The sequence below is a fragment of the Acomys minous genome (assembly GCF_964271855.1).
Source record: "Acomys minous genome assembly, chromosome: 7".
Classification (NCBI taxonomy): Eukaryota; Metazoa; Chordata; class Mammalia; order Rodentia; family Muridae; genus Acomys; species Acomys minous.
In genome coordinates, this window is record NC_140488.1 from 95,794,582 (window position 1) to 95,807,592 (window position 13,011).

Below are 13,011 nucleotides of genomic sequence, written 5' to 3' on the forward strand. Positions count from 1 at the left end.
CATGATGAACATAGTAAATAGCAATGCATAACAGCCTTGATTACTGCCCTCCCCATAATATGTAATTTTGTAGTAAATAAATAGACATTCATTTGCAATTAAAGTCAGAGAAAGTACATGATGGAGCTTTGCTGCTGGTGATGCTGCCTTCCTAATAAATCTTCCTTATAGTAACTTATCAGGGTCAAAATTCATCTCCTGGAGTCAAAGGGGACAGTATAATCTCACTGGAGAAGCCTCACCTATAGGGCTATCAATACTCCTGGCTTAAAGAAGAGACTTTCTGAATATTTTTGGGAGCAATCTTAGATTGTTTTTCTTAGTCTTTCCTTTTAACTCTAATACTTGTTCTGCCTCACATGATCACAGGCTGCAAAAATTTGTCCTTAAACCTTGAATCTGGAAGTGCAGCACTGGAGCAAGTAATTGGCTTTCAAGATGACAAAACTATCTCAGAATTTCCACCTGCATCTCAGCTTTCATTGCGTTCACAGCAATTTTGGTATCTTCTCTGCAGCACAGTGATAGCAGCATCTTTCCAGAGGCTCATGTAGGAAGAAGCCCTTGCAGGTCCAAGGCACATCAGTCTAGGTAAGTGCTTTTAGCAGCTTCCAGCCAATAACCCGCTTTCACTGTGAATAACTGCCATTTGTTAATAAGGTCCGCAATGTCAGTATCATTAGCTGCAAAGTACAGAATTAAGGTCTTTTGTCCAAGAAACATTAACTTTTTTTTTAAAGACAGAATCTCACATATTTGGGATTGGCCAGAACTCATTTTGGAGCCAAAGGTGACCTTGAACACCTCATCCTCCTGCCCCTACCTCCTGCCCCATCCTCCTGCCCCATCCTCCTGCCCCTACCTCCTTCCCCATCCTCCTGCCCCATCCTCCTGCCCCTACCTCCTGCCCCATCCTCCTGCCCCATCCTCCTGCCCCATCCTCCTGCCCCATCCTCCTGCCCCTACCTCCTGCCCCATCCTCCTGCCCCTACCTCCTGCCCCATCCTCCTGCCCCATCCTCCTGCCCCATCCTCCGGCTACCAGAATGTGGCATCAAACGGACCCCAGAACCTTTTGCAAGCTAGGTAAGCTTTCTTCCAACTGAGCTATAGCTCCAACTTTCCCAATAATATTTAAAGAAGAAAAGGGCTGGGGCTGAAGAGATGGCTCAGAGGTTAAGAGCATTTCCTGTTCTTACACAGGCCCCTGGTTAAATTCCCAGCACACACCTGGTGGTTCACAACCATTTGTAATTCCAGCTCCAGGAAATCCAGAACCCTTTTTTGACTCCCTTGAGCACCAGGCAGATACACAATACATATAGATGCATGCAAGTAAAATATACACGAGCATAAATAAGATAAATTAATCTTTAAATTTTAAATTAAAATTTAAGTTAAAAAGCAGTTATTGAGGCTTTTTTATATTGTCTGAGCTGCATTATCAATAGCAACTTTGGATACTGGTAGGGAGGGAGTTAGTGCTTATTAAAAACAACAGTGACTCAAACTAGTATTTTCTAAGCTTTACTAATCCTAAGAGATCCTCCTGACTTATTGCTTGGTGAGCCTGAAAAAAAAGTATATTAAACATATCTAAACACATACCCAAACTCAGGTACATCTAATGAGCTCTGAACTAAGAAACGACCTTGTCTGTGCTACTGTCTTCAGGTGTGTGCCTGGTTTGCTGAAGGGTTGTCCATGCACTTTTCTTCCTTTGTCAGTTTCTAAACTCTTCCCAGGAACTACTCAGTTCTCAATTTTTTTTCAATTATGTGTGGAGTCATTTTGAGTCCACATAGGAAGATGGAGAAATTGTGGGAACATGAGAAAGAAGCCTGTTGTCCCAGAGTCTAAATAAAGCCCTTGACAGTTTAGAAACCAGAATTCCAGCACAATAACAACAAAAGGATGCGGACACAGAATATCATTTTCATATATAGATATTTTATGTTGAAGCAGCAAAGATCCAGGCTTAATACCTGAATGTATATGACCCTGAGTAGAGAGCCTCATTCCTTTCCTGAGATACTGCCTGGGCATCTCAAACAAAACTGTTTATAGTAAAGATAACCTACTGCCCTGTATCCCTAAGAGTTAGACTTTTACCTTATCTACTGCAATCCTATTGGTGCTTTGGAGACCACCAAATAATACATAGTCACTTCAAGCCTCACCAAAACCCTGTCTGTGACTCACCTTTCCTTTCCGGAGCCTGTACTTGGATGTGCCTACCTTGCCCCTGAGAGGCTTTCATGTTTAAGCCTATATTAAAATACCTTTAATAAAATATCCAGGTCTGCTTCACAAACTGCCTAGTCTTGAAAGTGTTTTTGGTGTCAAAGCCAAGGGTCCTAGGCTGACTGAGGCGAGGTACCCCTCAGGTCGCTGAGAGTGACAGCGCAGAGCTGTGCCCTCCTTTACTTGTCTCCCTAAACTCTGAGAAATTCTCTCTTTCTTTTGTTTGGGTTCCAGAGACTGAGCCAAGCTGCCAGGCTAGCTTGCAAGTGCTTTTTACCTGCTGAGTCATCTCACCTCATTTTTTTTTCAAAGAACTACATTATGGAGACAGAATTTTCTTACCATACAATTTCTTCACTTGAAGACTAAATGCTAGCATTTTTCTTAGTATATACATACTTACACAACTCTATAATTTGAATGTTTCCCATATAACATTCAGGTGTTAAATTGCCCCTCAGGTGTTAAATCTTGATGGCCAATGTAATAGGATTAAGAAGTGAGGTCTACAGCCATATATATTATCTTGACCACGGCTGATCTCATCTAAACTCAGGAACTAAGAAGAGTCAAGCTTGGTTGGCGCTTAGATGAAAAGACTAAAAAGCAGAGTTTCTAAGAAGTGATTAGAGGTCTGGGAGATGGCACAGTGGGTAAGGGTGCTTGCCACCAAGGGTGCTTGCCACCTGCCTGAGTTCAAGACTTGGAAACACACTTGCAAGTTGTTCTTTAACCTGGACATATGCACCTGCACATGCGCATGCACACACACATACATGGGGTGGGGAGAGGAGGGGAGGGAATAAATATGTGAGAGTCTCTCCTTTACCAGTGACGTCAATGTCATTACAGCATTTGGGCTCTCTTATCCTTTTCAATTCTGCCATGTAGTCACAATAAAATCGTCTTCCAGAGGATGACTTTCTCATCCCACAACTGAGCCTACTATAGCTTTGAGCTTGGACTTCCCGGTCTCCAGAACAATGAGAAATTAAGCTTTTGTTCATAATAAGTTACCTAGTCCATGACATTCTGTTACGCTAGCTGCCTCAGTTACCTTCTACTGCTGTGACAAAAACTCCATGACGAAGGCATCTTATAGTAGAAGGGACGTATTGGGACCTTACAGTTTCAGAAGGTTAGTCCATGATGGAGAACGTGGTAAAAGGCCGGCAGGACATAACACTGCAACTGTAGCTGAGAACTCACATCTGCTCCACAAGGGCAAAGCAAAAAGGGAGAGCTAACTGGGGTTGAGGTGGGCTTCCAAAACCTAAAGCCCTCCCCAGTGACACACACCCCCTAATCCTCCTGGGGACCCAGCGTTCAAATATGAGAGCCTATGGGGGCCATTCTCAATCACACCACCACACTGGAAAAAGTGGACTAATAGAGCAACCAGTACCATAATTTTGGAGTAGTTTCATCATCTCAAAAAGAACTGAACAGCTAAGGTTAGGATATGGTTTGTCTCCAGGGGACACGTGTGTCAGAGGGTTTGTCTTCAGCTGTGGAGTGGAAGGGAAGAAGCCTTTAGGAGGTGAGACCTGGACTGAAGAAATGGCTCAGCAGTTAAGAGCACATACTATTCTTGTAGAGGACCTGAGTTCGTCTCCCAACACCCACATCAGACAGCTCATAATTGCCTATAACTCCAAATCCAGAGGATCCAATGTCTTCTTCTGGCCTCCAAGGGCACCTGCACAAATGTGGTACAGTCTGTGCAAGCAGGAACACACGCACATACACATAAGTAAAAGTTTAAAAAAAATAAGTGAGGCCTGCTGTGAGATAATTAAGGCATTACAGGAGAGGCCTCTATCTAGAGAGATCAAGGTAAGTTCATACAACAATGAGTTATTATAAATGAGTGAGCTAGCCCTTCTGTACCACCTCTGATTTCCTGCCTTGCCAGATGATTCCTCTCACATGTACTCCTTCCACGATATCACCTTCCATGAATAGCCCACCAGAGACTGGGCAAATGGGACTGTTGAACATTGGACTTTCAGTTTCCAAAATAATGATTTTTTTTTTAGATTACCCCACCAAGTCCTGGCAGTCACTAATCTTTTTTCTGTCTCTGTGGATTTGCCTCTTCTGGACATTCCATAAAAATAGAACCAGAGCTGGGCATGGTGGCACACGCCTGTAATCCCAGCACTCTGGGATGTAGAGGCAGGTGGATCTTTGTGAGTTTGGGCCAGCCTGATCTACCAAGTGAGTCGAGGACAGCCAAAGCTACACAAAGAAGCCCTGTCTCAAAAAAAAAAAACTGGAACAAGATCTGAGCAGTGGAAGTGCATGCCTTTAATCCTAACACTCTGGAACCAGAGGCAAGAAGATCTCTGTGAGTTCAAGGCCAACCTGGTCTACAGAGTGACTTCCAGAATAGCCAGGGATAAACAGAGAAATCCTTTGTTGTAAAACAAAAACAGCAACAACAAAAACAACAAAATAATGGAACCAGAAAAGAAAGGAGACTCACAAGGCCCCCCACTCATCTCTGAGGGTCTAAAGGCAGTTAATGGTGGCTGGGGAACTGGAAGACATTTTATCAGTAGTATAGTCACTGGTAAATTGTCCATAATCCTGTGAACTCCCCACCCATGCTCCTGTAAGCAGTCCTTATTAAACTCATTGGTTTATTAAAACAAGCAAATGAACAACAATACATGAAAGAGGCAGAGGATCCACAGGAGTGTGGGGGAGCAAGAGAAGACAATAGGGGTGAATATGATTAAAACATATGGTATGTATATATAACAATGTCAAAAGGAGAATAAAATTGTACAAGAATACCATATCAGAAATAAAGGACAAATGCAAGAAGGAAGAAGGGAAGAAGGAGTAAGTGGCCTGTACAGGTAGTTCAGTGAGTAAAGTGCCTGCTCTCCAAGCATGAGGACCTGGGTTCAGATTCTCAGAAATTACATAAAAAGTCGAGAGTGGCAACATGTGTCTGTAACCCCAGTACTGGGGAGAGAGGGAAGGGATCTCTGTAACTCAACAGCTACTATGGCAGTTTAAAGGAGAATGGTCTCCAAAGGCCCCTATGTTTGAATGCTTGATCCCCAGTCAGTGGAACTATTTCAGGAAGATTAGGAGGTGTGGCCTTGTTGGAAGAAGCATGTCACTGAGGGTACGCTTTGAGGTTCAAAAGCCCATAGCATTTGCCGTTAGCTCGTTCTCTCTGCTTTATGCTTGTGTCTCAAGATGTGACCTATTAGCTACTATTTGAACTTCATGCCTGCCTGCCTGCCTGCTGTTATGTTCCCTGCCGTGATGGTATGGATCTATGAGCCCCACATTAAACACTTTCTTTTATAAGTTGATTTTGTCACGGCAATTGAAAAGTAACTAAGACAACTGTCTTAGTCCAATCAATGAGCTCCAGATTCATTGAGAGACCTGTCTCAAAAGAGGATGTAGAGTGATAGCTGAAGATACCTACCATCAACCTCTGACCTCCACATGTACACCTGCACATGCATGTATACTCATATGCACATGTGTATCCGCATGAACATGCATCATGGCTGAAACCTGCAGCGAGAAGTTGAGGTGAAAGCAGGGCAGACTTGGCAGTGTGTAGGTTTGCTTGCCGCCTGGGGTGTGCTTCCGCAGTCGCCACCGAGTCTGAGTCTCTTCCCTGCTGGGTCCAGCTGTGGAGAGGTAGAAGATGGAGATGAAGGTCACTGCATCGGTGCTCCAACCTGGGCCGAGCAAGAAGCTCGCTTGGAAGAAAGCCAAGAAGAGGGTCAGGAAGATCAAAGTGCAGGGAGGAAGCGGGGCTCTGGGAAATCACAATCCGACCACCGGAGGCCCCAAAGAACTGTTCTCAGAATTGGAAGGCGTTGCAAGAGGTAATCCTCTGGAGTGTATGTCATGGGGCCTCGGTTAACATGAAAGAGAGTAAGGAACTTCTTGAGCTCCATAACATTCCACCTTGTTCCTTCATGTGGATTTTCCTATCTGGACACACAGAACCAGCCAAACCCTGTGGACATCCAGGCTCTCTGCTGAAACAACAGTCACAGGCCCCCAAAGACCTCTTGCCTCTCAGATGGATGACAAAATGCATCCTCAAATAATCTAGCAAAACAGAAAAGATAAATTAAAGGGAGAGAAGAGGACAGAGAAAGACCAGACCACTAGGAGGAGTTCTGTTACGTCTGCATCTAAGAAGGACAGGAAGACACTAGTACCTCCCACAAAGACCTCTGAAACAAAGCAGACGAAAGCCAAGAAGAGGACACATAGTGACATCTCCTCTCATCAAAGGGACATCAAGCATAAGTGGAAAGCTAAGGAGGCAGCTGTAGCCTTGAATCAGTCCATGCCGACTGAGGAAGACATCTGGTTTAATGAGGTAGATCCCGATAGTATCGAGGCTGCCACAGGCCCAGAGGCAGCCATGCTGGTACGGAAGTGGCTCGGGCAAAGCAAGACTACCACCATCTCCCTGGTGAAGGAACAGGCCCTTCAGCAACCCGACAAAAGCCTTGGCCCTGGATTGTGAGATGGTTGGCACGGGCCCCAAAGGGGAAGACAGCATCACAGCCAATGTGTCCATCATGAACCAGTATGGGAAGTGTGTTTGTGACTAGTACATCAAGCCAACCGAGCCCTTGGCATCCGGCCTGAGAACCGGAAACAGGGAGAAGAATTTGAAGTTGTGAAGAAAGAAGTGGCGGAAACGCGGAAGGGCAGAATCTTGGTGGGGCGTGCACTGCACAGTGATTTAAAGGTTCTGTTCCCTGATCACCCAAAAAGAAAATCAGGGACACTCAAAAATCCAAACCATTCAAAAGTTGAGTAAGGAGTGGAAGACCATCTCTGAAACAACTTTCTGAGAAAATTCTGGGGGGTCGGAGTCCAGCAGGCAGAGCGCTGTGCGGTCCAGGATGCCCAGGCAGCAATGAGGCTTTACATCATGGTAAAACGTCAGTGAGATAGCATTACCGCAGACCGATGTTCCTCAGCCACCACTCCAGAGCACTGGAACAAGTAAACTTAACACTACCCTCCTGCTGTCGCCACCCCCCCCCCATCCTTCAGTGACTCTTCAGTCCAGTGGCAGTTGGGATGGGGTTATGCAGGCCTGCCAGGTCTCTGTACAGAAGGGACTCGCTCTGGTGAGCATTCTCAAAGCCATGGCTGCAGGGATGTGGCGTGCGAGCTGCTGGAACTTCCTCCTTGAATCTACTACCAGGGCGTGGTCCTGTACCTGAGTGCTGAAGTAGACTGGTCAGATATGGGGCTAGAAGTCAGGGGCATGTTGTAGGTTCAGAGGAAGGAAAGCATTGTAATGGGTGGGTGCGCTGCAGAGTCTGCCTGCTGACCACCTGCCCTGCCACTTAGCAATGGGCAGAGCTGGATTCAGCGGGCACTCAGCACCTTCCCTTAAGGAGCAAGCAGCATTTTCTCCTCTTACAAGTAATGGGATAAGCTCTGCTGGACCTAAGGGATCCAGGCTAAGGGCCTTCAATTTGCTGCAAACCAATCTGGCCAGCACAGCAACTGCCCATTGAGGATTTTCTTAAAGCTACTGGGCTGGAGGTACATTCTCACTCCTATGTCCTTTGCTTGGTCCAGAGTCATCTAAAATGTCAATGTCCAGTACGGTGCTCTCCACACAGCCCTTGGGGATGAGACTCGTGGCACAGGTACACTTGGAGGACAAAGACCCTATCACCTGGGGCAGTGTAAGAGAAAGACCATCTGCCCACTGTCCTGCCAGTAGCTTTTCTGGCTAGCAACAAGTACAGAGTGACGAGTGACCTTTATGAACCTACCTGACAACCCTTTGAGCAGATGCACCATATAATGACGGATGTCTGCTTTTAGTGCAGTTGTGGACTGGAGTGTGACTCCGAGAGCACCTGTCCACTATGTGCAAGACCCTGCGCTCCATTTCCAGCACCATCAAAAATAAATGGATGGATAAAGTGGAAAAGAAAGAAAGAGAGAAAGTGGAGCAGACCCCCGAGGACAGGGGCATCACCATCATGTCCCTTAGCATCTCAAGGTGATTCTGTGTCTTGCTTCCCTGAGACTCAGTTTATTTATCTCATCCTTCTTCTGGAAATGTAAAGTGGATCTCAGGCCAAGGTAAAGGCTCAGACCCAGAAGCTGACAACACACCAGTCTTAGGGTAAGCAGGGGCCATGTGCACAAATGTGCGCTTATTTCTTAGGTCTGGTGAGTAGCCATGAAGATAGCCAGGCTGGCTTGTATGGCTGAAAGGAGCTGAGCGAGTATGAAGCTTCCGTGAGGAAAGGGGAATGAATGTTTCTTCAGAGTACCACAACTCTCACTCCATGCTCGGTATCCATCCTCTGAAGGTTTCCTGGGGACAGCAGATGCAAGCTTCATTGCTTCTCTTTTGTGGGGCTGCTTGTTAAGTTAAATATCTCTACCTTTTGCTACCAGAGAAAGCATACTCCGTTATTGTGTCTGCGGGCATCTTTCCACCAGCATCATGCTAAGACTGCTCTGCAATGACTTGTCCAAAGATTCTTCCAATAAATCCTCTTTTACCTAACTGGTTTTTTGTTTTGTTTTGTTTTGTTTTGTTTCAAAACAGGGTTTCTCTATGTAGTCTTGGCTGTCCTGGACTCACTTTGTAGACCAGGCTGGCCTCTAACTCACAGCGATCCCGCCTGCCTCTGCCTCCCGAGTGCTGGGATTAAAGGCATGTGCCACCACGCCCAGCCTACCTAACTATTCTTAAGTGCTGCTTTGTCGTCTACCATGAAAAGCTCCAACTTAAACAGCAATGGATGCTCAGTAATTGAACCATTATCCAGCATATGTGACAAAAATACACTCACTATACTTGGTATAAAATTCCAGTAGATATCAACATCTTCACATGGAAACTCTAGAGTGTGTGGTAAGAGTATTTTTAAATTAGGATTGTGTGGGGCTCGTGGACCACGCCACCAGAGGAAGTGACTAGTGAGATGGGTCATATTCAAATCCTAGAAATCTCAAACTTAAGATTTAAAATTTCATCCTGAGAATGGAAGGTGTGGGACAAAGCTCTCTTCTTGTTTCCATGCCCACCACAGGAGCACAACTCCAAAGTGGCTACAGGTGGTCAGTCACATAAGCTGTCACCTGTTATCTTTCCCCATGCAAATAGAGCATCACCAGCATCCTAGCACCAGCCAACCAAATGCGTTCATCCTTAAAGCCGCCCCCACAGCCCAACATTTATAAGTCCTTGTTTTCACATGAAACAAGCCATCATGCATCATCTATTTCACTGGCTGTTTATTCTGAGCTGTAATACTAGGGAAAGATGACCTCCGATGTCCCCCCAAAGAACTCTCAAGGTCACCGCTGGAGCTCAGCCTCTAGGAGCCCTGAGCTCCTGCTGTTGGCTATTCCCAAAGCAGCTGCCTGACTCAGTTTTGGAGCCCTGAGCGCCTCACTGCCTCCTGGCCTGGTGCCAGCAGCCCAGCTAAAAGAGCAGTAACACTTATTGTAAAGAAAATGTCCTTTTTCGGCACCCACGGCTGGACCAGAGATCTTGTGACATGGACTTCTGTTCCGAGCTAACTCAGGGCCCAGTGCTTCATCCTCCTCCATCCTGAGACTGACAGCGGCACTTGGACCTTCCTTCAGAGAAGTACGTGTGTCTGGCTTGGAGCCCATGGTGTTCTTCCGGGAGACTTGGAGCCAGGGGATTGGATTGTCTAACTGACAAATTACAGTGTGGGAAGTCCACTTTCACTGAATTGTGATTCCAGCTTCTGTTTCTGTGAAGGATGGTTACCTTTTTAAGGCTAGCTATCTTGTTGGAATTTATTTTATTGCATAATCTAAAGTATAGAACATGATCTCTTGATATTCGTGTGTGTGTGTGTGTGTGTGTGTGTGTGTGTGTGTGTGTGTGTGTGTCTGTAGCTAATGAGGTGAAGTGAGTTGTATACAGTCAAGCAAAATGGCACCCACCATTTCATGTACACTTACCTTTTTTCTCTTATAGTAGCTATAATATCTAAAGCCTGGTATCTTGGCAAATTTCAATTATACAGTACAATATTATATTATTAACTAGGTCCCCCATATTAGACATCAGACCCACAGATTACTCATGCTACGTCATTGCAACTTTAAGCCCTTTGGTCTGTATCTTCCTTTGCTCCTGATAACCACCTTTTTATTTTCTGTTTACATGTTCTTTTTTTTTTTTTAAGAGAAGAGGGGCTAGAAAGATTATAATAGACATACGAGAAAAGGGACCAAAGTGAAACATTGTAACTTTTTTCATTTTTTTATTTGATTCGTGTGGGTGTTTTGTCTATGTGTATGTCTGTGCATCACATGCACGCCTATGCCCACAGAGGATAGAAGACGGCATAAGATCCCCTGAGCTGCTATGTGGGTTCTGGGACTCGAACCTTGGTTCTCTAAAAGTGTAACTAGTGCCTTTAGCCACTGAGCCATCTCTTCAGCCACCTGAAATAGTGACATATGGACAAGACAGAACCACTACATGCATGATCTCACAGTAGCTATGGTTGCCTGCACAAGATTGAGTCAGTCAACACCCTAGCTAGCACAGAGTGGGGAGGAACTCATGAGCCCTGACCCCTAACCGAAGGGATATTGATAGTTTAAGGTTCCAGGGAAGAAAAAAACAGTTTCCTTCAGAGATGTGGCCCCTGGTGGGTCAGCCTCCTAGTAGATGTTCTCATGCCCCAAGTATATGGGCAGACTTAATTGGATTTGGTGGGTGGGATGGCTGATCAAGTCTGTCAACTTGACTACATCTGGAATCAACTAAAATCCAATCACCTGGGTACATCTATGAAGATTTTCTTGGTTGGATTATTTGAGATGAGAAGATCCACCATCTGGTGGCAGCCTACATAAAACAACATGGAAGAAACAAGCTTATGCTTTTTCCTTGCCTGCTTTTACTCTCACTAGCAATCCTGATTCTGAGCCATTCCTTCACTGATATTAGAACTTACTTCTTTTTTAATTTTTTTCAAAATATATTTTATTAATTTATTCTTGTTACATCTCAATGGTTATCCCATCCCTTGTATCTTCCCATTCCTCCCTCCCTCCCATTTTCCCCTTACTCCTCTCCCCTATGACTGTGACTGAGGGGGATTACCTCCCCCTGTATATGCTTATAGGGTATCAAGTCTCTTCTTGGTAGCCTGCTATCCTTCCTCTGAGTGCCACCAGGTCTCCCCATCCAGGGGACATGGTCAAATATGGGGCACCAGAGTTTGTGTGAAAGTCAGACCCCACTCTCCACTCAACTGTGGAGAATGTCCTGTCCATTGGCCATGGAACTCCAAAGTAGACTGAAAACCAGCTGAGACAAGCAGCCTAATGGACTGAACAACTACCCAACTCTTGGCCTTTCAGTCAGAAGATAGCCATCATCTGTACCTCAGCCTGTACATCACTCTACTAAATCCTACAATCTAAAAATCTAATAAATATACTCATATATGTAGATTCTATTAGTTCTTCTCCTCTAGAGAACCTTGACTAATATAGTGAATTATACTTTTTTCAAAAGAGGACATGAAATTGAGTGGTGTAGGGAGGAGCAGATAAATCTGGAAGAAGTTAGAGGAAGAAGTAGGAGTGGATTTTAAGCATGCTTAAAATTCTCAAAGAATTAAAGATTCCACATACAAAACATCATGTAGACTCTTCTGTCTGTATCTGGCTTACTTCACTCAGCATGACATCCTCCAGCTCTGTTCATGTTGTTGCAAATGGCAAGGTCCACTGTTTTTAAGACAGAATAATGGCGGGGCAGTGGTGGCACATGCCTTTAATCCCAGCACTAGGGAGGCAGAGGCAGGTGGATTTCTGAGTTTGAGGCGAGTCTGGTCTACAGAGTGAGTTCTCAGACAGCTAAGGCTACACAGAGAAATCCTGTCTCAAATAACCAAAAAAAAAGAGAGAGAGAGATTGAATAATGTGTGTGTATGTGTGTGTGTGTGTGTGCGTGCGTATGTGTGTGTGTGTGTGTGTGTGTGTGTGTGAATCTCTCTAACTACTTATCTATGATGAAGACCAGTTGTTTCTACATCTTGGCTATTGTAAATGATGTTTCAACCAACGCAGGAGTACAGCTAACTCTGGGGCAGGATGATTTCACTTCTCTTCCGTGTAAACCCAGAAAGGGATTGCTGACTCATATGGTAGTTTGTTTTGAATTTGTTTTGAGTTTTCACAGTCTTTTCCATGATGGTAGTCCTCAGTCTACAGTAGTCTACAGTCCTACCTCCTGTGTACAAGGCTCTTTCTTCCTACATCCTCCTCCAACACTTCCTGCCTCTTGTTCTTCCTTTAAAAGTAATTCCATTAAGAGGGCTCACATTCTTTATGGCAGCAAAAAGATAGAATTCTGTCTCTTCTAACATTTGACTCTTTCCTAATCAGGCAAACAGCATTCCTGCATCAGAGAAGAAGAGACTGAGGGTGTTGTTAGGGTTTCTATTGCTGTGAAAAGACACCATGACCATGGCAACTCTTACAGAGGACAACATTTAATTGGGGCTGGCTGACAGTTTCAGAGGTTTAGCCCATTATTGTCATGATGGAAAGCATCGCAGCCTGCAGGCAGACAGGGTGCTGAAGGAGGAGATGAGAGTCCCACATCCAGATCAGCAGGCAGCAGGAAGAGAACTGGCTTGGGCTTCTGAGACCTCAAAGCACATCCCCAGGGAGCCACTCCCTCCCACAAAGCCACATCTACTCCAACAAGGCCGCGCCTCCT

At 45.1% G+C, this 13,011-nt stretch overlaps 1 pseudogene across 1 annotated transcript in view; it reads left to right on the top strand.

Moving 5' to 3' along the window:
• LOC311601250 (RNA exonuclease 4-like) overlaps positions 1-7,241 on the top strand; it is a 95,526-nt pseudogene extending 88,285 nt beyond the window's left edge. Inside the window, exons 2-3 of the transcript in view lie at positions 5,871-6,109; positions 6,438-7,241. The product of the transcript in view is annotated as an RNA exonuclease 4-like (transcript). The remainder of the gene's footprint in view (positions 1-5,870; positions 6,110-6,437) is intronic.
• The last annotated feature ends 5,770 nt before the right edge of the window (positions 7,242-13,011 follow it).